The 21,905-nt window shown below is 36.7% G+C and overlaps 1 long non-coding RNA gene across 1 annotated transcript; it reads right to left on the reverse strand.

Moving 5' to 3' along the window:
* Window positions 1-7,365: 7,365 nt before the first annotated feature.
* On the reverse strand, window positions 7,366-20,829 carry LOC118155759. The gene is made up of 3 exons (XR_004745998.1): window positions 20,604-20,829; window positions 10,782-10,788; window positions 7,366-7,402 (listed from the first exon to the last, which is right to left on the reverse strand). It is a non-coding gene; the product is annotated as an uncharacterized LOC118155759 (long non-coding RNA).
* Between the last annotated feature and the right edge of the window lie 1,076 nt (window positions 20,830-21,905).

Consider the following 21,905-nt stretch of genomic DNA (forward strand, 5'->3'; position numbering starts at 1 on the left):
ACACTTCTATTCTCCTTCTCCAGTCCAAAGAAAGGCAGTCAGTTAATGATGGTTAATTCACGATGGTTCATCCCGAATGGACTCTTCTAAATTACCCTGTGAAGTAGGTCATTGTTTTTCTGTTGCCTGCAAAGGCAGATCAGAAGGAGAGGAAATAAATAGCTACCTGAGTTAATAAAGTGATGGACTAGTGGATAGTTTGAAAGTAACATACTTCTTTTTCCCTGCCCATTCCTAATTGCTGTTCTGACTATAAGATCATATAGTTAAATATCCCCTAGAACAGCTTGTTTTATGTCTCCCAATCACAGCTGCATGAAAGCTGGAAACTTACTTTCAGCTAATGCTTTCCAGAATGCAGCATTCATTTGGAGAGATGAAGGATATGCTACTGCTTGTTTCAGGGCTTAATCACTCTCACTGTTAACAATGTATTCACCATTTTGATTCCAGTTTCTGTCTGCAGGTTTTATGATGTCTTTCTCTACCTACAAAATTACAAAGTTCTTAAACAACTGTCAACTAAGTACTTACAAACTGCAATAAAATCACTTGTGAGGCTTTTCTTTAAACTTCAAACTGTTGCCTCTATATGCATCTCCTTAATAAACTTTACTCTTTTCTTTGAGCTATTTTGCACCTCTTTTTTTTTTTTTTTTTGTTTTCAACCTACTCGGTTCAATAAGTTGAATTTTAAAATGTAAAAACATTTAAAATGATCTCTACATGGCATTTTGGTTTCAACCAAATATTAAAATACATGTTCACTGTTTACACATGAAGATCAGGAGAACACAAATCAGGGCCAAAGAAAGATTTTAAACCGATTATGCAACTTCTGTGATGGCTGGAACCTGCTTAAAAACAGAGTTTATATCTGTTTAATTTCACACTTCATTTGCAATATTTATAGAGCATTTGTACCCAAACCTGGATCGTCAACACTTTTCCCTTATAGAACCTCATTAATAAGAACCTTATGAACAAAATACAAATTCTTGCTCAAACCCTCAACAGTAAAAATATCCGCATTATGAGAAACATAACAGTACTTGCCTCTTTATTCAGAATATACAACTCCTTCCATCTTGCATAGAATAAATTACTAGTTATTAAAAATAAAAAATAAAAATCACATTTTATTCCACAGAAATAAAGCAAACCAAGATTTAACTTTCATTTAACATAATTTAGCTAACATTGTTACAATATTCATTGCTGTCAATTATACATTCTGCACTATGTAGTTGAAACAATTTGCATAGAATAAATTACTAGTTATTCTGAAGCCATTTTCTCATAGCACAGTACTCTAAATGTGCTATAATTGCATCTGATATCTCACTGACAGGTCATGGTATTTCACACCCTTTGAATGAAGAAAACATGAACTCTATCCAGCAGGATACATTAAGAATAAAATGAAATCTGGCATTTACTTGCTACTTCCATTGATATTCATGCAAGAAAATGTTGTAGTTTAGCAATTCAGTCCAATCCACCTCAAAGTAAGTGGGAAGACATAGCAATATCAATGACAGCTATATCATAAACACAGGCCTGGCAGAGGCAAACTACCCATGGCACACTAAAATGAGACACCAAGCCAAGCAGCCAAACTTTATGGCAAACAGCAAGAATGATCTTAAGAGTGTTGATCTCTCTTGCATTGAATATATACTAGCCTTCTGCTGAAGTTCAAACAAGTAGCTGGGACCATTATGAAACTTCATTTAATAATTTACTGACAAAGCAACCTCTTCAATCATTATGGTGATTTTTGAAAATTAGAATAGACTATAGCAAATCCACTTTGTTTTAACAAAAGTTATAATTCTTTGCCACAACAGAAAGGATATTTATGTTATTCTAGCCTGTAACATTTCCTTTTGTACAAGTAACCATAGACATCTACTACTCGTCAGTTCAATCTACCTGGATCTATGTTTTCCATGGTTTCACTGCCCTCTTCTCAGATGATAAAGAATGCCCTGGAATTCACCATATTAGCTAAAACTCATCCATCTTTATCTAAAGATTTCTAAAATAAGCCTTCCAATTCCATTGAAAGATGTTAAATTATTTGCCAAGTTTTTATAAAGCATCTCTGTACTTCATAACCCTCCATAGAAGGGAAAGGATGGAAAGGATGAGTTTTATTTCTTAATAGCTTTTTTTTCTTTTTTTTTTTTTTTTTGGATTTTCATAGAATTTTCATGATGACAGTTGTCCTATGAATGAAGACCCCAGGAAGGACAAACATGGGACAAATTCCACACTGTATAGCAGAATTTCATACTAATATGTTGTGTCCAGTCAGAGCTCTGCATTCCCTCACTTTTAAAAGACAAAAAAAATAAAAATAAAATTAAAAAAAAAAAATCTCCTAGATTATATAGCATAGAACACAAAGTTTCTTGTTCATATATGATCTATTATTTCATGTCTTTACTATAGCCTTGGCAGTTAGTTCTGTGCAGAGTACTTCAGTTAAAAATAAATAAATAAATAAAAATGTTGGACTTTAGGCAGTGCGTCCTAGTAGAAAGAAATTGCAAACAATAAAACTCTTGCAAGTTTAGTTGGCTGAACGATACTTGAATTGCACCGAACCTGACAGGAGAAAAGACAAGGAGTAGAGTCTTCTCTATCCCCCTGAAAACATTGCTTTAAAGTGCTATGCCAAGTGTTACACAGCCTGAGGGTAAATACAAGTATGTACTGAGATAGATGACAGCTCTGTTCACTTCCGTTTTTCAGACTTCATCTCAAACCTATCATTCAGAATGTTTTCAAAGCAGAAAAACAAACAAACAAACAACCACTACAGCTATAATTGCAAGATCTGCAGGAAAACTTGATGTGCAAGAAATGTATGTATAAGGTGCAAGTCTTCAGCATTATTTGCGTTTGTCTGGTTGTCTGTTTTTATGTGCTCGTAGAGCTTGAACTGAAAGGGAAAGCATATGTAGACTTCAGCCCACATACATACACAAACATGTGCCACATACCGTATATATAACAACAGTAAGGCAACCAGTCACTTTCAGATAGTTGGAAGATATATGCATGTGCATGTGCATATGCACATTTATACTATACGTGGAATTAAAAGTTTGCACTGCATGGTATTTTGCAGATTTGAGGAATTTACAGCAGGAAGTAACCACTCAAGCTTTGTATTTAAATTAAAATATGTAATTGCCTTTTATTTATTTATTAACAATAGGGACCTAAATTTCACCAAGTATCTTCTTTTTTTTTTTTTTCTTTTTATGTTTTGTTTTTTTTAGCTTTGTTTTTTGTTGTTGTTGTTGTTTTTGTTTGTTTTTTTTTTTTTCATCTTGATCTTTTCTCTGCTTTATAATTCCAAAACTTCACTGGCAGTGTCAGTTACCAACATATATTAACACAGAGAGGAACCTGGGAATCTTCTGTAGATACAGTTTAAAGAATACTTACTTTATTAGTTCAGAGTTCACAGTAAAATACCCTCAAGAAATAAATAGACAAGTAAACTACATCTAAATTTAGAGTTTGGAAACAACTCTTCCGAAAATATTTATAATGACAATATGTTTCATATTTTTTCAAAAATGTTGACTATTTACAGAACTTCCATACACAACTCACAATCATATTCTTAAACAGAATTCCAAAAAAGGACATAGCATTTTTATTGACAGCCATGTCTGAAGGATTGATAAAAGGTCTTTCATTAAATAAACTAAGAAATAAGGACATTTCCCTTATTGTCTTTTGAGGACTTCATTTATAATGCAAGTCTTTTCCAGTGCTTGTAGTTCTCCACTCCAATTAAAGAAAAGGTGGCTGCTGTAGTCCCTTTACTAGGGACTAAACTACTATCTAAGTCTAGGTTTAGGATTTTGAGATCAATATTAAATACTGATTAAGATCACCTAGAGATAATGGTGTCTGTGAAGGTAGGTGGATTCCCTTTGGAACACGAGAGTATTGTTTTTACAGTTTTTAAAACACTGCGCAGAAGTCAGAACTTTTAAAGTCTTTACATGAAGTATAAGCATAAAAAAGAATTAAAAAAAAAAAAATCAGTCTCTCAGACAACTGGGGCTTAATATTACAGTATTTTGGACTATGGTTGTTTTATAACAACAACTAGATATTCTTCTCTGCTTATCACTTTCTCACTTTGGATATGGTATTTCACTCAATTTCATTTTATGCATCTTAGTCCACATAGATATTCTGCATTCTTGTGTTTGCATATGATCTCCACAACACAGAATCTAAATTGTCAAGGTGAGCAGGCCAGCTTGTGATCTATGTTTGTCTTTTTTGATCTATGTTAACCTTTTATTATCATTTATTTATTTATATTTTAAATCAACAATGTGTATCTTGTGTATCATATTTTGTATGCAACTGAACAATGATTCTCTGAGAACTTATCATTATCCAGACTGGTCATCAATGTCTTTGTGGGTGCAGTAATTTTTTTTGTTTGTTTTGTTTTGTTTTGTTTTGTTTTTGGATAATTCATGATGAATAAGAGGTCAGAATAAATTACCAGAGGCCCATAATTTAAACTTTTGCTAGCTTTCTGCTTCACAAAGTTTGATAGACATTTTAGTAGTATGACAAAGATTATTGAGGAACATAAAGATCAGCCTTTCTAAATAGCTAACAGTTGCAAACACTCTCACCTTAAGCTTTAAATTACATTTGTATTTTCTGTCAGATATACTTAAATCTGCAGAATGTTTCTGCCATCTCTGCCATTAACTTTACCTGAAAAGTAAAGATCCATCCCTTAAATGGAGTAGGCTGACAGTTTTCTGCAATTAACTCCAGATATTGAAGTTTTTGAAGCTTTTCCTTAGGATTTCTATAAACGAAAACAGTAAATACCTTTGATATTTTAATATGAAATGAATTGCACAGTCTTTTTTTTTAATTATCATTTATTTTTTTATTAAACAATCTGGCAACCAATTTTCATCAAATTATATACAATTACTTTGCTTTCACACTCGGGTTGCAATCTGCATTTAATATTTACTAGGCATTCTTCTAATGTCTAAACTATTGGATTTTGTAATAAATTGGTTTTTGAAATAAAATTAGAAATAAAAAAAAAACAGACTAACTGTAAACTATTCATTTTTAGTCACTTTGTATATGCATGTGTGTCATGTATGTGCTACTATGTTTACAAATAGTATAGTACACAAGTATACAGATGGACAGGAATATGTACCAAAAAAAAAAAAAAAAAAAAAAAAAGCACCTCTGACAAACTGGGAAGTAACTTTAGTAAAATGATAGGGAGGTAGATGTCTTGCTTCTATTATCACATATTATCACATGGTAGGAATTTTGTTACTGCTATATTAACATTTTTTAATTATTATTTTGTTTTTAAATTAGTGCCATCCTTTGTTTTATCCCATCAGAAAGCCTTTAATGTTGTCCCAGGACTGCAAAGGAAGCAGAAAGTTGTTTGTAATAAAAGATTCATTGTAAAATTTGACTTACCAAAAAGCCACTTCAGGAGAGGACTCTAAGACTGTAAATTACATTAGTAATTCTATTTTACTATGCCTTGCAAATTGTGAATTAGAGTGATAGTCACTCTATCTGTACTCTGCTAGCTCTGCCTTCCACAGTATCCAAGAGATGCTGGTGTTATCTGGTGCACACATATTATGGGAGGCTTTTCCTTAGTCTTTTCATGCTACACAAGGTAGGCAGGCTAACATAGCACAGCAGCCATTTCCTTCCCCTTAGATAAGAACTAAAGACTCCCCAGGAATTAGCAAGGGGCTGTTGGGCTAATGTCAGCAAGTCATGTCCAAAGGAGGAGACAAAAGTGCCTTGCCCTCCAGTCACATTGTGCTGAAGTGTATGTCAAGGGATGAAGTACCTTAAGGAAAAGTGCTGGACCATGAGGGGATCAGAGTGTATAGTGATAAAACAGACGGTAGAAGTAGAAAAACCCTACTGTCACTGCTCCTTTAAAATCAAAATGCTCATGTCTTGATAACTTACTATCATTACAATCTTGTGCCACTGAACATTCAAATCCACCATGTGTGATGCGCATGTCAGTTGCCCATCACACACACCTGTCTAGTTCTTGGATCTGGATTGGGAAATTATAGGTTTTACTAGCAGGCAACATTCAAACTAAGCTTACTGGAAACCACCGTAACTTGGGCAGAAACATTAACAGATCATCTGCCTGTCTCAGTTCATAGGAGATCTAAGGCAATATTCAGCTGCCCTTCCCTGATTTTGCAGTGAGCTTTATGGAGCCTGTTCAATCATACCTGAAAGGCTTCTTAAGTCCCTCCAGTAAAACTACATTTTGCCATGTATGGACTTCAGATGGAGGTGCACACTAGTAATAGATGAAATAAAAGATGAAATAGAACATATCTCAGTTTTTTACTGTTGCATATGACTATACAACAAATGTTGGAGTACAAAATCTGAACTGCAAACTCTCCCCTGCTCCTGGTCCTTCCTCTGCTTGTGCCAAAGTAAAGCTGCAGGGTGAGCATTTATAGCTCTGAAAGAAACTCTTGGCAATTCCTGAGGAACTATAAATAAGTTCAAGGGGCATCTACAGAGTGATAGCAATATGTTTGGGTTTAAGGAAATATTGATAGCTGCATACTGTTTCTGAGACCCATAAGGCAGTGCTCAGGCCCTCAATCTACTCCACAAAGCTATCATGGTAGCATTAAGTGCTGTAGCTATGATGGCAATGAGCCATAAAATCAATGCTTTCTTCTACCAGAAACAGTCCTGTCATGCTTGTGCAGCTGCTTCTTTCTCTCTCAATTTTGCAAGTGGGAAATAGGCATGTTTAAGCAAGTACTAGCAAACGTTGACTCAGTCTCCAGTTTGTCAGACAGTGTGTGGTGGTTTTACTCAGCTGGGCAGCAGAGCTCCACCACTACCGGTCTTTCACTCCCCTCCTGAAAGAGAAAGGGGGAGAAAATATGACAAAAAGGACTCAAGGGCTGAGGAAAGGACAGAGAGAACACTCTACAATTATCGTCATGGGCAAAACATGGGCATAGGGACATTAATGTAATTTATTACCCATTACTAACAAGCTAGAGCAGTGAGAAACTCAAAGTAAACTGCCCCCCCCCCCCCCCCCCCCGCCCCGGGGATCCACCCTCTTCTACCCTCTCCCCCTCAGCTGCACAGGGGAAGAGGGAATGAGGGCTTTGGTCAGTCCCTGATGCTTTGTCACCACCACTCCTTCTGGTTCACTCTCTGCCCCTGCTCCACGTGGGGTCCCTCCCACGGGATGTCGTCCTTCCCAAACTGAGCCTGCGGGGGCTCCCTACAGAGAGCAGCTCTTCAACAACTGCTCCCACACTGCTCCATACCATGGGGTCCATCCCTCAGGAGCAAACTGCTCCAGAACAGGTCCCCCACGGGCAGCAGCTCCCCCCAGACCCCCTGCTCCTGCGTGGGCTCCTCTCCACGGGCTGCAACTCTGACCCAGGGCCTGCTTCTGCGGGGGCTCTCCATGGGCCACAGCCTCCTCCAGGCCACATCCACCTGCTCCACCAGGGGCTCCTCCACGGGCTGCGGTGTGGAGACCTGCTCCATGTGGGACCCATGGGCTGCAGGGGGGCAGCCTGCTCCACGAGGCACCTCTCCACAGGCTGCAGGGGAACTTCTGATCAGTGCTTGAAGTCCTGCCCTCCTGCTGCACTGACCTGTGTGTCTGCAGGGCTGTTTCTCACTCCTCTCTTCCAGCTGCTACTGCAAAGAAGGTTTTTCCCTTTCTTAAATCTTCCATGTCGGAGGTGCAACTAGCATCATTCAATGGCTTGGGTCTGGCAGTCAGCAGCTCCCTTCTGGAGCCAGCTGGGGATGTCTCTGATCTGACATGGGGTGGTTTCTGAACGCTGCTCACACAGGCTACACCTTCAGCCCCCCTGTTACCAAACCCTTTCAACATAAACCCAATACAGCTCCCGTAGACAAAAGAGATATGGGTCTCCTGGAGAGTCCAGGAGAGGGCTGTGAAGATGATTGCAGGGCCAGAGCATCTCTCTTATGAGAAAAAGTGGGAGCGCTCAGCCTGTTTAGCCTAGAAAAGTGAAGGCAGGGATAGGATCTTATCTATGTATACATATATCTTAAGGGAGGGTGTCAAGACGATATGGCCAGATGTTTTTCAGTGGTGCTTAGCAATAGGACAGGAAGTAATGGGAACAAAATGAAAGACAGGAAGTCCCACCTGAATGTGAGGAAAAACTACTGTCAGGGTGACAGAGTGCTGGAGCAGGTTGCCAAGAGAGGTTGTGGAGGCACTTTGTTTGGAGTTATTTGAAGCCCACCTGGACATAATCCTGTTCAACCTGGTCTAGGTGACCATGCCTGGCATGGTGGTTGGACTAGATGATCTCCAGGGATCTCTTCAAACCTCAGACATTGCTCAATCCTATGATTCTGTGATATAACCAGAACCTACAACTTTCTTCTAGTGCTACTGTTAGCACCAACACAGCCAGACACACCAGACAGGTTGCCGAACTTTTGCTAGTGAAAGAAACTCTGTCATGCCTTTTTGCATAGGTGTTCCTCAAGAATTTGCTATCTTCTAGATAGTACAAATTGCAGTGCAGAAACCATGAGGACTAAGAAGAATTTTCAGAAAGCAAATAGACAATGAGATTGAGATGGATGTATTGACATATACACTGGAATGAAGAAACACACTAAATATTCTCATAACTATTGACCATGTTGCAAAGAAAATGATAAAGACAGAGAAAACTCATAAACTATTTGCTTTGTTTGTCCTGAGAAAACAAGGGAAAAATGACTGTTGGTTAATTTCTCAAGAGAACACAGGTGAGGCACTGACAGAAGAAACAGTTATCAAAGGAAGGAGTGATTGAATAACTTGATTGTAGTACTTTGTATTAGGTCTCCCTCATCTTGTCCTGCTAAATGTCTTTTTACTTCCTAACATGTCATTTGGTAGCTTTCTTTCTTCCTGCTGTCCGCAAGCAGGGCTTTCTTGCAATCTTCTTCCACACTGGGTGTTTAATATCTTGTATGTTCTCTTCTAGCCAGATGTCTCTTGCATGCTAACATGGTATTTCACAGAGCTAAGAAAAAATGCTTGGGAGAGGTTAACTAAATGGATTCTATTCACTGAAGTTTAGTTGTTCATGATCCAAAATATCTACATCATTCTTAGTACCTGACCTCTGAAAAGTTTGTTTGGCTTAACACATTTTCAGATGACATGTTTTAGCAATAGTAAGTATTTAAAACTTACAATCCAGCTGCCCAATAGCCAATACTTCACTTTTCTGCTCATGTTTAATGTTGTTCCCCCCATCTGAGAAATTATAATTTTCACTTAGCAACAAAGTTTTCTAAACCCTCTTTGCTGTGAGCGGCTCATACACTGTTACATTAAACTTTTACTCACCAAGACAGCTTTTCTGCCTAACGCTCATGAGCTGATAACCTAGAGAACCACCTTGTTCTAGAGAAGCAGTTAGAAAGGATTTCAGAAACAGCAATATTAACATAAAATGGAATAAGAAAAATACAGTATTAAAGGGGGCTTTATGCTGTGACATAACATTTTTTAACAGTCTACAGGACTGTCATGGCACTTAGAAAAATATGTATCTAAATTTATCTCAAAGATTTTTAAATACTGTCTAGCTTATCAGAAAATCTCAGTGCAAATTATAAAAAAGCCTTTCCTGAATCACCATGAAAGAGAAATTTAAAGTCATGCCAGAGATAGTAGGGTTTTAGCCAACCTGTTAACCTATATCTTGATTACAGTGAATTTTGGCATTCTAAATTTCTTGTTAATGCCAAAGTAGAATTGTAGTTACCCAAAAAGCAAGAAGAAAGGACAAGAATGTGAGAGACCCATAAAATAATAGGCTGAAGAAAGGTATGCCTTAAAAATGCAAATTATAGCAAAAATGTGCTACTTAAACATTTGCATACAAAACCCAATTTATATCTTGCTGAAGTGTACAAAGAAAAAAATCCTCTTGAGCTTTAAAGGACTTTGGATCAATGCCATAACTGTTAATATTGCTTTATGCAAATCTGCACAGTTAGGTTTTCCTTCCTTTCAGAGGAAAGCTGATCCACTAACTATGTATGGCAGCTCTGAGATAGTGCAGGTTTCTGCACATGCCTGCTTGCCCCAGGCCAGTTTCATGTTTGTTTATATGTATTCTTCTGAAATCTTATGCTATCTCAAAGGAGTTACCAAAGAAGATGTACAGCATGCATCCACCCTCAGTTATGAAAGACTTGTCTTTCTAAATAGCATTAATCATAATTTAGAACAGTGTCTTAGCTGGCCAAAGACATGTACTTACAGGAGGTAAAAATCTAAGTGGTATGAGACACAGGAGACATAGAAATATGAGTTATCTAAACGTCTCTTTGAGAATGCTGATGTACTATCCCAATCTGAATTGTTTCCTGAAGACGTAGCATAGCGATGATCTAATACAACAAGAATTTGAACATTTCAAGTCATTCTTAATCAAAAAGCCTAAGAGAATGGCATATTGTAAACAAATTCTCTCTAAGTAAATAATGGTTGCTTTTAAGTTACCTTCCTTCTCCTATTATCCTTACTTCTCTAGTGGCTAATAGGACTTTCCCAAGTGAGAAAAGCAGGGGAAGAGAATTCATATTTGATGCAAATATGAACTACAGGTTTTCAAGCATCCCATAACTTATTATTTTTTATTTCATTTAAATTCCTCCCTCACATCCATTCTACCACAAAATACCAAATCACAAATGAAGGAATAGTGACCCTCTTTTAAGGTACTCTTACATTAGAGGTTTTCCCGCCATCCTGTTTCTACTTCACTCTGCCTTTTTCTTCTCATATTCTTCATGTTAAGCTCCTGTCCTTGTGCTCCTTCACATGATGCACTCAGGTGAAGGAGAAAATGCATGAGTTCTCAGATTTTGCTTATACTTCTCTTAGCTAAGTGTTTATAACATAAAAGCCTTCTGCAGGAGTTAAGTGGTCATATGGTCATCTTTCACTTTTCAACTGAAGGAAAATACTTTCTCCTGGTCCCTTATTCTGTAAAAGATCTTGATATTCTAACTTGTGCACTAATCTGGAGCAAAAACAGATGTAATGAAACATTTTTTTTAATTATTTTTTTTTTCTCTGAAATTCTGAAATTAACTCTAGATCTCTGATCCCACTTTATCTGTCCTTAAGGAGAAAATATATATATATATATCTCTGAATGATTTTCCTTTTTAAGAAGCAAGGTGTCTTTCCCATCAGTTCTCTACTACTTCTGACTTCTCTAGCAAGCAAAGACTTATAATCATAGCTAGGCTGACAAATGCAGGGAAGTCACTTTTGCAAATGCCTGTAGATCAAAGAGAATTTTTTTCTTTACATTCTTTACTCAACTTCTTTGAGAAGAATCAAGACAACCTTTTTTTCATTACTGTTGATAAAAGTCTTCATGTAATAGCTATTCAAATATAATGTGGCAGCAAGCAAGCTTTGCTTTTCAGTTCCTACTTTAATTATGTTACATGCATTTATTCTTAAGGTACGCAACTTGATCATAGCTGTTAAAATCTGTTCGTTTCCTCTTTGATGTGCCCAGAGTGCAGCTTAGCACCTCCAGCCACTCAGTCACTCTCCCTGGGTGGGTTGGGGAGAGAATCGGAAATGTAACAGTGAGAGAACTCATGGATTGAAATAAAGATTGTTTATTTGGTAAAGCAAAAGCCGTATGCACAAGCAAAACAAAACAAGGAATTCATACACAACTTCCCATCAGCAACTGCCAGGAAAGCAGGACTTATCACACATTTTGGTTTTCTGGGAAGACAAATGCCATCACTCTCAATGCCCACGCTCCATGTCCATCTGTTGATGTGGGGCGGACCGCGTCCCTGCCCCCCCTCCTTTTTCTTTACCCAGTTTTTATTGTTGAGCATGATGCCATATGGAATGGAATACATTTTTGCTCAGTCAGGGTCAGATGTCCTGGCTTCTTGTGCACCTTCAGCCTCCTTGCTGGCAGGGCATTATAAGAAGCATCAGCTCAATCATATCTGTATAGTCACCACTATTTTAATCAAAAAGCCAAAGTACAGCATCATACAAGTCTCTACAAGGAAAATTAACTCTAGCCCAGACATAACTATGACTCTCCTCCACATAAATTTCTAATATTAATTGTCAACTGGAACACAGAGCCTAAAATATCCAAAGTCACACATCGATAAACTTCTAAAAATGAATAATTTTGACTAACTGTTATAAGTTATAGCTAAGGAGATTAAAAATTCCCCAACATCATAGTTCTTTGCACCTAGACAATACCTTTACATTTGAAAAGAAACCAATAATGTCAAGCCAAATGACAAACCAATTCTGTGCTCTTCCGCACACCTGGCTGGGGATGAACTATGAACCTCTCTGCATCTTCCAGTGTGGTGAGTCTAATTGATCCAGAGCGGGCTCCCTTCCAGTTGATCAAACTTACTTTCTTTTTACATCTCCAAACACTTTCAGTCTCTCTTTCTAGCATAACTGAGTGAAAACTGGTAGAAATAGAATTCCTTCAGAATGAAATGTATCTTATATCTCTTTATAAACTACATGGAAACATGACAGAAAACAACTCATAATCAGATTCAGAGAGAAAGGAGTGAAGGCAAACTCATGATTTTACATTTAAACTCATTACAATATCCCACTATAGGTAATAAATGAGGCATTTCTAGAGCAACTGAATAATTTGTTATTGGAAGGAATGGCTTAAAAACAGAAGATTGGCAAGGAGGATGGAATCAGAACAGTAGATTGTTGAGGAGGATTGTAAATAAACTCAAGGGACCTTGTAGCTGGGAATGCTGGAGACCAGTAATATGGAAAAGCACATAAACTGAACCTACTGTTGTTCATGTTCTGTGTGTTGGCAAGTAGTGTATCTGTGTATAGATAACATAGGGGTTTGGTAGACTCAGAGGCATCCTATCAGAGATGATTGAGCTCCTGGCCTTGGTACAAAGAAGATCAAAGAAACACAGTGAAGATCACAGAACGGTAATAAAAACTTCACCCGTGTGAATCATTGTTAAACAGGTATATACAGCACACTGGGGATCTTCTAGCATGGACCAAGCTCAGTAGTGCCTTTGTCCCTGCTTATGTGCCTCTGCCTGGGTGTTGCTCTGGGATTCCCCCAGTTGGCAACGTAATGAAAATAAATCTACTTTTTGCATTTTAGCCACAAGTCTGTGGTTTCTCCTTCCGCCTGCCTGAGCTGACTCACACATTTGTATATTTTCACAGTAGATCAGGTTTATACAGCAGAAGCTGGTTTTGTAATGATGGCACGTTGAGGGAAATTCAGTGACTCAGTGTTCAGGGATTTTCATTCCACCTTGATGGTAACATGTTGGCAGGTAAAAATTTATAATATAAGCCATGTAGAAACACTTGTTACCTAGAGGGTAATATTTTGTTATACTATCTGTGTTTCTTTAGCTATATTTCTTGTGCAATCCTGAATCTCATACTAAATAACAGAGAAATTTATTTTAGTTTTATAAATTCAGGTTAATTTTGTTTCCAAATCATTTTGACCAGTGATATATCCATATACCAGTAAAGCAGTGGATCAAAGAATTAAGCACTATCATTTTCTAAGGAGAAAAACTCCAGAACTTTTGACTTAGAATAATAAACATCAGTATTAATTTGTATAGACTATAACCCAAAGAAAGATGATGCAAATACATTGATAATGTAGTAAAAGAGGTTAATTGCTTTTCTCTTGTGTAGACACCAAAACAAAGGAGGATAAGGAGGATGTGGCTGACCAAATTTCTCATGCCTTAAAGGCCATAAAAGGCTGGAAAATGACTTTCCTTTATATGTTGTCATAAAAAAAAAAAAAAAAAAAAAAAAAAAAGTGATTTTAAAGAATAAATAAATACAAATATTTTTTCCCCATCAAGAAATTTAGGATTGCATTGTTGAGTAACAGGGCCATTTAGAGCATAAACATAATTTAAACTGAGCCATGACAAAGATCTTTTATATTTCAAGAGGAACTAAAACTATATATGTTTATAATATGGCAGAATGACAAAATCTGTTTATGTCTTTACTAAAGGTAAGGTCAAACATCAAGCTTTTAGGTCAAACATCAAGCTCTTCTGCATGCAGCCAGTTGTACAACTGATAACTGGCTGTCATCAGTTAATTCACACATAAAGGTGAATTTCAAGCTACATTAGGAAACAAAATGAACAGCTGAAAGACACTAGCCTAGGCAGGTTGTGGGTTTGTTTGTTTGTTTGTTTGTGATGTTTGTTTTTGTTGGTGGTGGTGCTAGTTTGGTTTGGTTTGGTTTGGTTTTAGTAGTTTTATCTGTCTTTAATTTTCTTATAAATGCACATGAACTAACTCTCTCCCCTATTTTACCACAGCTATCACTAAACCTATTCTTCAACGGTTAAAAGTCTGAGGTACGGAAAATTAATCATATATTATATATATATATATTAATCAAATATATATTTTTCAAGGGAACATATTTTACATAATTCCTGTTAAACATAATGAGAATAAATCAACAGGTATGACAGTAAAAAGATTTCTCTCAATGTTATTTTTGTGTTTTGTGTGTTTTTTTTTTGTTGTTTGTTTTGTGTTTTTTTTTTTCACTTCTGATCAAATCTTTCTTTAATCTCTCTTCTCTTCTCTTCTCTTCTCTTCTCTTCTCTTCTCTTCTCTTCTCTTCTCTTCTCTTCTCTTCTCTTCTCTTCTCTTCTCTTCTCTTCTCTTCGCTTCGCTTCGCTTCGCTTCGCTTCGCTTCGCTTCGCTTCGCTTCGTTTCGCTTCGCTTCATTTCTTTCTCTTCTCTTTTCTTTTTTTTCACCCCTCCTTTCTCTTTTAATGGATCTATCTAATTATAGAAATGGAAAGTGAAGAACACTTTGAAACAGATTGTGTTTGCTCTTTTTAGAGATTTTTTTCGCATTTTCCATGAACTCTACAGACTATACAGCCTCTTGATCTTTTCCACTCACTTGAACAGCATGTGGGAAAAAAACAGCTAAAAGTAGAGGCATATTTTAAAAACTGCACACAGATAAATATGTTGTTTTGGTGTGCTTATTTTTTATAATAAAAGCAATGTTACATACAAGGTCATACGGAAAATACCATCATAAAAGCCACACACATACATGTGAGAGATGTATTCATAAATGCAATAGGAAAATTATTTTAATGAAAGCACAGAGTTTCATTAACTAAACTCTGCATGTTCTCAAGGCTTCTATATCTAAATTACTGCCTCACTTGTCACAGAACAAACTATTCAATAAAAATCTCATTTAGGAGACATCCTCAGGTGGCCCTGTTCTTTCTGCCATACAAGAATTTGTTAATGTTTTTCATATTAAAACATTTGAATCATTCTTGGAGTTAAGCCTAGGAGTCTATTGTGAAATAATTATGGATGGAAGAGGAGCTGGTTCCAAATACTTAAGATAGCTTAAAAAAAAAAAAAAAAAAAAAAAAAGTGTGTGTATATAAAATCACAAAAATAAAAAAAATAAACATCAAAAAAAGTGATATAAAGCAGTTTGAGTAATAGGAAGAAGAAGAAGAAGAAGAAGAAGAAGAAGAAGAAGAAGAAGAAGAAGAAGAAGAAGAAGAAGAAGAAGAAGAAGAAGAAGAAGAAGAAGAAGAAGAAGAAGAAGAAGAAGAAGAAGAAGAAGAAGAAAAAGAAGAAGAAGAAGAAGAAGAATGATAATAATGATAATAATAATAATAATTTTCTTGAGCTAGTTGGATTGACAGGTCCCTCAAGGAGAAATGTTGTCCTTACCTTAGGTAACAGATGGTCTCATGTAAAACTGAGAAGCTGCATTTATTAAGTGCCTCATAGGAACAGGACTGAAAGGTTTCTTTGTATGCTTTTAATTCCTGCTGGATCACACAGGTACAGGTAGAGACAAAAACCAGTAGTGTGAGATCCAGCTCTAAAGCCATATGTTATTCCGATAAACACACACTAACTCTTTTTAGTAATGATATGTACTTTTCACATAAAAGCTAGTTGGTACATCATGTGTCATTTCAGCTACTACCAATGTGTGGTATGATCCCTTGGTATGTCAGATTCAACATGCAGATGTCTCTCCCTGCAATTGTGGACTTACCTCTTGACTTAAAATAAGTAAATAAATAAATAGATTGAAAAGTTAGAGCTTGATAGATAATGCATTTTATCCCTTCCAGATAAATAATATGCACAGTTTTCAATTTTCTTCCTTGTTGAAATATGGCAAGAGCAATTCTTACAGAGTAGATTAAGTCAAATGTAAGGTTCATTTCAAGTAAGTTGTAAACAAATTAAGATGTTCTCCAGCAATCATAGAAACATATAATTCTACTGTAGTTCTGTACAATTAATGGAAAAAGGAGAATACGGTTTAACCACACCTAAACTAAATGTGTAAGTTTGAATGAATTGAATAACCTTATAACCAACAAGTATCAACAGCTTACACTGGTGACTTACAATATGGACAGAATTTCAGTCTGCAGCTCTGCCTGGGAAATTAAAGATAAAATCTAACAGCAGACTTCCTCAGAAATCTCATGTCAATACTCATGTTTGGTGTATCTTGAGGTAACACAAGTTTGCCCAAGCATCCTGTTTCACTGATGTGCCAATGCATCTCTTGTGTTATAGTTTGAAAACTATAACAAAAGTTTGAAAACTATAACTAAAACTAAAACTAAAGGGAAACTAAGTCACTAGCTGAAAAGAAAGGGAAAGGACTGGGAGAGGAAGAGAGAGAGAGATAGGGACAGGGACAGGGACAAGGACAGGGAGTGTTCTGAAACATTGTTCTTGTATGTGTTCATGGATATTATATATCCCTTTGCTCCCCAGACTTAAAGAATACCTACCAGAAGAACTGACAAAGGTCAAATATCTCTGAATGTCTGTCATTCATTTCAGAAATGAACCTGGTGCAGGTTTCAGGATTTTGAGCAGCTTTCTTCCAGTTGATTTTTTTTGCTACTGAGACAGCTCAAGAGAAGCCATTTTAAAAATCTACAGAATTACTATTTTTGTTGAAACATATTACTTTGAAAGATTTTTAATATCTAAAATATTTATGACCATAATTTAAACAGCACAGTTACGTAAGTCCCAAGCAGTTCAAGCAAGCTGAACTTGACCTTGTTTTCACTTTGCAACCAAGGCATTCAACGTAGTTCATATACTTGACATTATCAAAAAGGTAATATCTAGAATCATAGGAGTGTTGTGGAAAATATTTCTAAGAGCATGTTTCCTAATTAACATCCTTGAAATGATGCACAAATATAGCTTTTAGCCAATCCCAACTAACCAGCACAGTTTGGACTTCTTCCTTTGCCTCAGCTTTTAGGTCTTTTCCTTTATTTTTTAAGCTTTTTAAAATATTGAAGACATACTTAAGCTTCTCTGGCTGCTTTTATGTTAATATTATTTAATTATTAAGTAAAAAGAGAACAAACAAACATCTACCAGTTGTGAGAAATGTTTTAGACAAGACTTCCAGAAGGCCAGGACTATCTGGTATCACATAGAATAAAATAAAATAAAACACAACACAGATAAGCTTTCAATATGATCAAAGATACTTCTGACATTATGTCCCTTTCAGGACTCCAATTATCTTCTTCCTAACATGCATAAGTCTTAGAGGCTTAATCAATATAAACATATAATTAAAACTCCTTAGAATGGAAGCAATAAGCAGACACAGAAATGAACTAGAGAATTTGAATTTGTACTGTTGTTGTTTGTGTCTCTTTAAAAAAAAAAAAAAAATCAATAATTTAAATTCTGCTAAGAAATGAGAGATGAGCACAGCTAACAGACACTTTCAAAAGTAAACAAGATACCTCAATAAATAGGAGAGCTTATAAATTCTGAGAATATCTATTATACATGTATGTGCCTTTCTAGCTATTTAAATGAAGTTAGAAATCTGTCTCTTTTCTGTGTAACAGTATAAAAACTTTCAAATAACTCAGGTACTAGCAAACTAATAGCAAGACATCATTTTAAAGCTGAGAAAGTTTTATTTGATTATACTAGTCCCAGCGCTTTTTCTAAGACCTACATTAATAATTACTGTAGAATTTTTCTCTGAGTTTAAACAATTAGAGAAACACATACCTTCCCTATAGGACAATGCTCAAGGAAAGAGGCAATTCTTCTTGTGCAAAACCAAGATATATCTCTTATATTAGACAGCCGTAACTGTCAGAGAATATAGTATACGGAATTGATAGGAAACTTACGGACAAGTGGGCATCCAGTGCAGTATGGACAGTATGTATGGACATTAAATGAAATGTTAGTGTCATGCAAACATCTCCTGAATGTCAAAATCAGGCAGAATAAATAAAAATAAAGTTGCATAAAATCTACATCTTTTCAATATGTACATAAAACAAAACAAAACAAAAAAATCCTACAATGTTTCAACATTTCCATTTTCATACAGAAAATTATTTTGACAATACTTTTTTTTTTGAAGATAAAGAAGAATTAGGCTACTAATGCTGGAGTTCCATAGAGATTCTCATTGAAATCAGAAGATGCCTGACCCAAAATAAAAATCAATATGATGGTGGAACAGTGAAGATGAAATTGTTTGTTTAAAAGCATTTTGTATTCTGCATTGAGGTAGGAATTGTGTGACAAAGCTAGTGGTTGCTCCTGGAACCTAGCGAACCAACATGTGGGTTCTTCCAAGCAACTGAGACAAACAGGACAAATTAAAACCAACCAAACAAACAAACCTGCAACATTTGGCTACTTGTTTCTACTACCTAAAATTTCCACAGAGTCAAGTTTAAGTCTTGGAACAATTGGAAGCTTAGGTTCTTCAGCTGTAACACACATCTAAACATAAGGAAGAAAATGGTTTCAATACCACTAAGAAGTAATAGCATATAATTAGATAGCTTACAGACACAGTACAGAGAATTTACTCCATGTCAAACAATCCCAAATCCAGATGAACTGCTAATGGTCTTCAGAAATCAGTAGACTGAATGTCTGGTTTTCCTTTCTCAAGTATCTTAGAAATTTTTGTTTCTATGAATAAGAAAAAAATCTGTAATACTGCATGATACAGAACAGTGTTGATTCTGCTGCCCAAGAAGAAATACCAGTGCTTCATCTGGATCCTTCCTTTAAGGCACAGTTTATTACCCCTTGAAAAAAAGATGATGGAATCATAAATTCTGCATAATAGGAATACCTGCTTGAATTCCAAAACAACTCAAGTTCATTTTTATTTTTTTTCAACAGCTCAATCATAACTAAACTTTTTGTAAGTATCAGATGATCACTTCCAAGGTCAATCTCATAAATGAACGAAGTAGGTAGCCTCTCGTCCTTAAAGAAAAGTCCTTATGTGGCATGTAGGAAAAACTTCTTTTATAATATAATGTTGGAATCAGGAGGAGGATGCTTTAGATGTAAATCAGTTCATGACTTTTTCTCTTTCACTTTGTCAGAATGAAATGTTTTAGACTAGCACTTTAATTGCTTCACATGGTTTAAGAAAAAAATCATTGAAAGCTTAGTTTTTTCTCTCATACATATTGTTTCATGTTACCAGGAAACCTGAAGTACTCCTAACCTTCTCTCTTCACTTCACCATTACACATTTATCATCTATTTGGAGAAAAAAAAAAAAAAAAAAAAAAAAAAAAAAAAAAAAAAAACATTTTTTTCTAACTTAAAAACATGAAGAAGGCAAGGACTACAGGGAGAACAGTATATATCTGCAGAGAGAAAACTTTTATACAGGTGGATCAGTCCATTAAGTGTTAATAATTAATAGTCATCATAGTTTCTGTCTGTGCATGTTGGCAAAGTATGAATCCATATATTATGAATTATGTATTCATATATTTCAGAGATTCTTTTGCACATATGGCAGTCCATACATTATAATTAACCAACGAGGTATTAAGAAAAAAAAAAAAAAAGGAAACCCAAGCCAATTGTATAAAGTTTAATTGTTTTTGTGTTGGTTTTACCCAGCAAGACAGCAGAGCTCCACTACAACCATTCTCTCACTCCCTGTCCTCAAAGGGAAAGGGGGAGAAAATAAGATGAAAAGGGTTCACAGGTAGTGGTAAGGACAGGGAGATTACTACACAGTTATTGTCACAGGCAAAACAGGCTCAGCATAAGGATATTAATATAATCTATTTCAGTTAATATAATTTGTAGATTCCAACAGTGAGAATTAAAAGCAAACAAAAAACACCTTCCTCCCCATCCACCCTCTTCTACTATCTCCCCCTCAGTGGTGCCGGGGAATAGGGAATGGGGGCTGCAGTCAGTCCATAACACTTTGTCTCTGCCACTCCCTCACAGTCACTCTCTGTCCCTGCTCCCCATAAGGTCCTTCCCACAGGATGCCGAACTCATCCTGCAAGGGCGTCCCACAGGAACTGATGTGGGCTGCTTCAAGAACTGCTCCCACTTCGCTCTGTACCACAGGGTCCATCCCCCAGGAGCAAACTGCTCCAGCACGGGTCCCCCACAGTGGGCGGCAGCTCCCCCCAGACCCCCTGCTCCTGTGTGAGTTCCTCTCCACGGGCGGCAGGTCCGGCCCAGGGCCTGCTTCTGCAGGGGCTTTCCATGGGCCACAGCCTCCTCCAGGCCACATTCACCTGCTCCACCAGGGGCTCCTCCACGGGCTGCAGCTTGGAGATTTGCTCCATGTGGGACCCATGGGCTGCAGGGGGGCAGCCTTCTCCACCGGCGGCCTCTGCACAGGCCACAGGGGAACTGCTGCTGCCTGCCTGGAGCATCTCCTGCCCTCCTGCTGCACTTACCTTGCATTCTGCAGAGCTACTTCTCTCCCATTTTCTCACCTCTCTCTCCCAGTTGCTGTTGCACAACAGTTTGTTTGTCGTTTTCCTTTTCTGCTCTCTCAGAGGTCCAACCAACATCACCCATTATCTTGGCTCTGGCCAGCAGCGGGTCTTTTTTGGAGTTGACTGGAGCTGGCTCTGGTCTGACATGGGGCAGCTGCTGAGCTCTGCTCACAGAGGCCACCCCTGCAGTCCCCCTGCTACCAAATCCATTCCTACATCAAAAGTGTATTCTTTCTTTATTGTTGATTGTTTAGGCATCAGAATATTTTATCTTCGTCTCAGACAGTTTAGATAGCAAGAGATGCTGTCTGTTCAAAAAGCATTAAAAATCTCCCAAAATATAACTTTTTTTTTTTTTAATCTGACTGTCACACGAAGAGATTGGTTAAGTATTAATCAGCTCCGAACCTAACCAAACCCAACAAATATCATACCCATATCACCTGAAGTTACACATCTTTTTATAATATATTTCAGACAAGTTGTTGATAAGGTTATATGTGACAACATTCTGAGACTAACTTTCTTGCAGATGCTTTTATTTTATTGTCTATAGTGAAAAAAAAAAAAAAAATCACTATTAGACAGGATAACACATTAATTGGTACCACAGTAGATGCAAATGTACTTGGGCAGCTGCCAGTACCAGCAGTCATCACTCAGTGGAGCAGGGACCATCAGGACCATCAACTGAACACAAGGTGAAGGGGTTATGTTTTCAATATATTTCAAAATCAATTACAGTAAGCTAATTATCAGACAGTGCTTTGAGGTTTGCTCTTGAAAAATGCAAATTTCTCATAGGATTTTATAAGTAACAAGTAATATAATCCCTACTTTATATACATAGTGCAGAAACATTAGTAGTGCAGACTGCAATAAAATTGCGGCTTTTGAATTTTATTAACTATTTTAAT

This window comes from Oxyura jamaicensis, chromosome Z, assembly GCF_011077185.1.
Source record: "Oxyura jamaicensis isolate SHBP4307 breed ruddy duck chromosome Z, BPBGC_Ojam_1.0, whole genome shotgun sequence".
NCBI classification, from domain to species: domain Eukaryota; kingdom Metazoa; phylum Chordata; class Aves; order Anseriformes; family Anatidae; genus Oxyura; species Oxyura jamaicensis.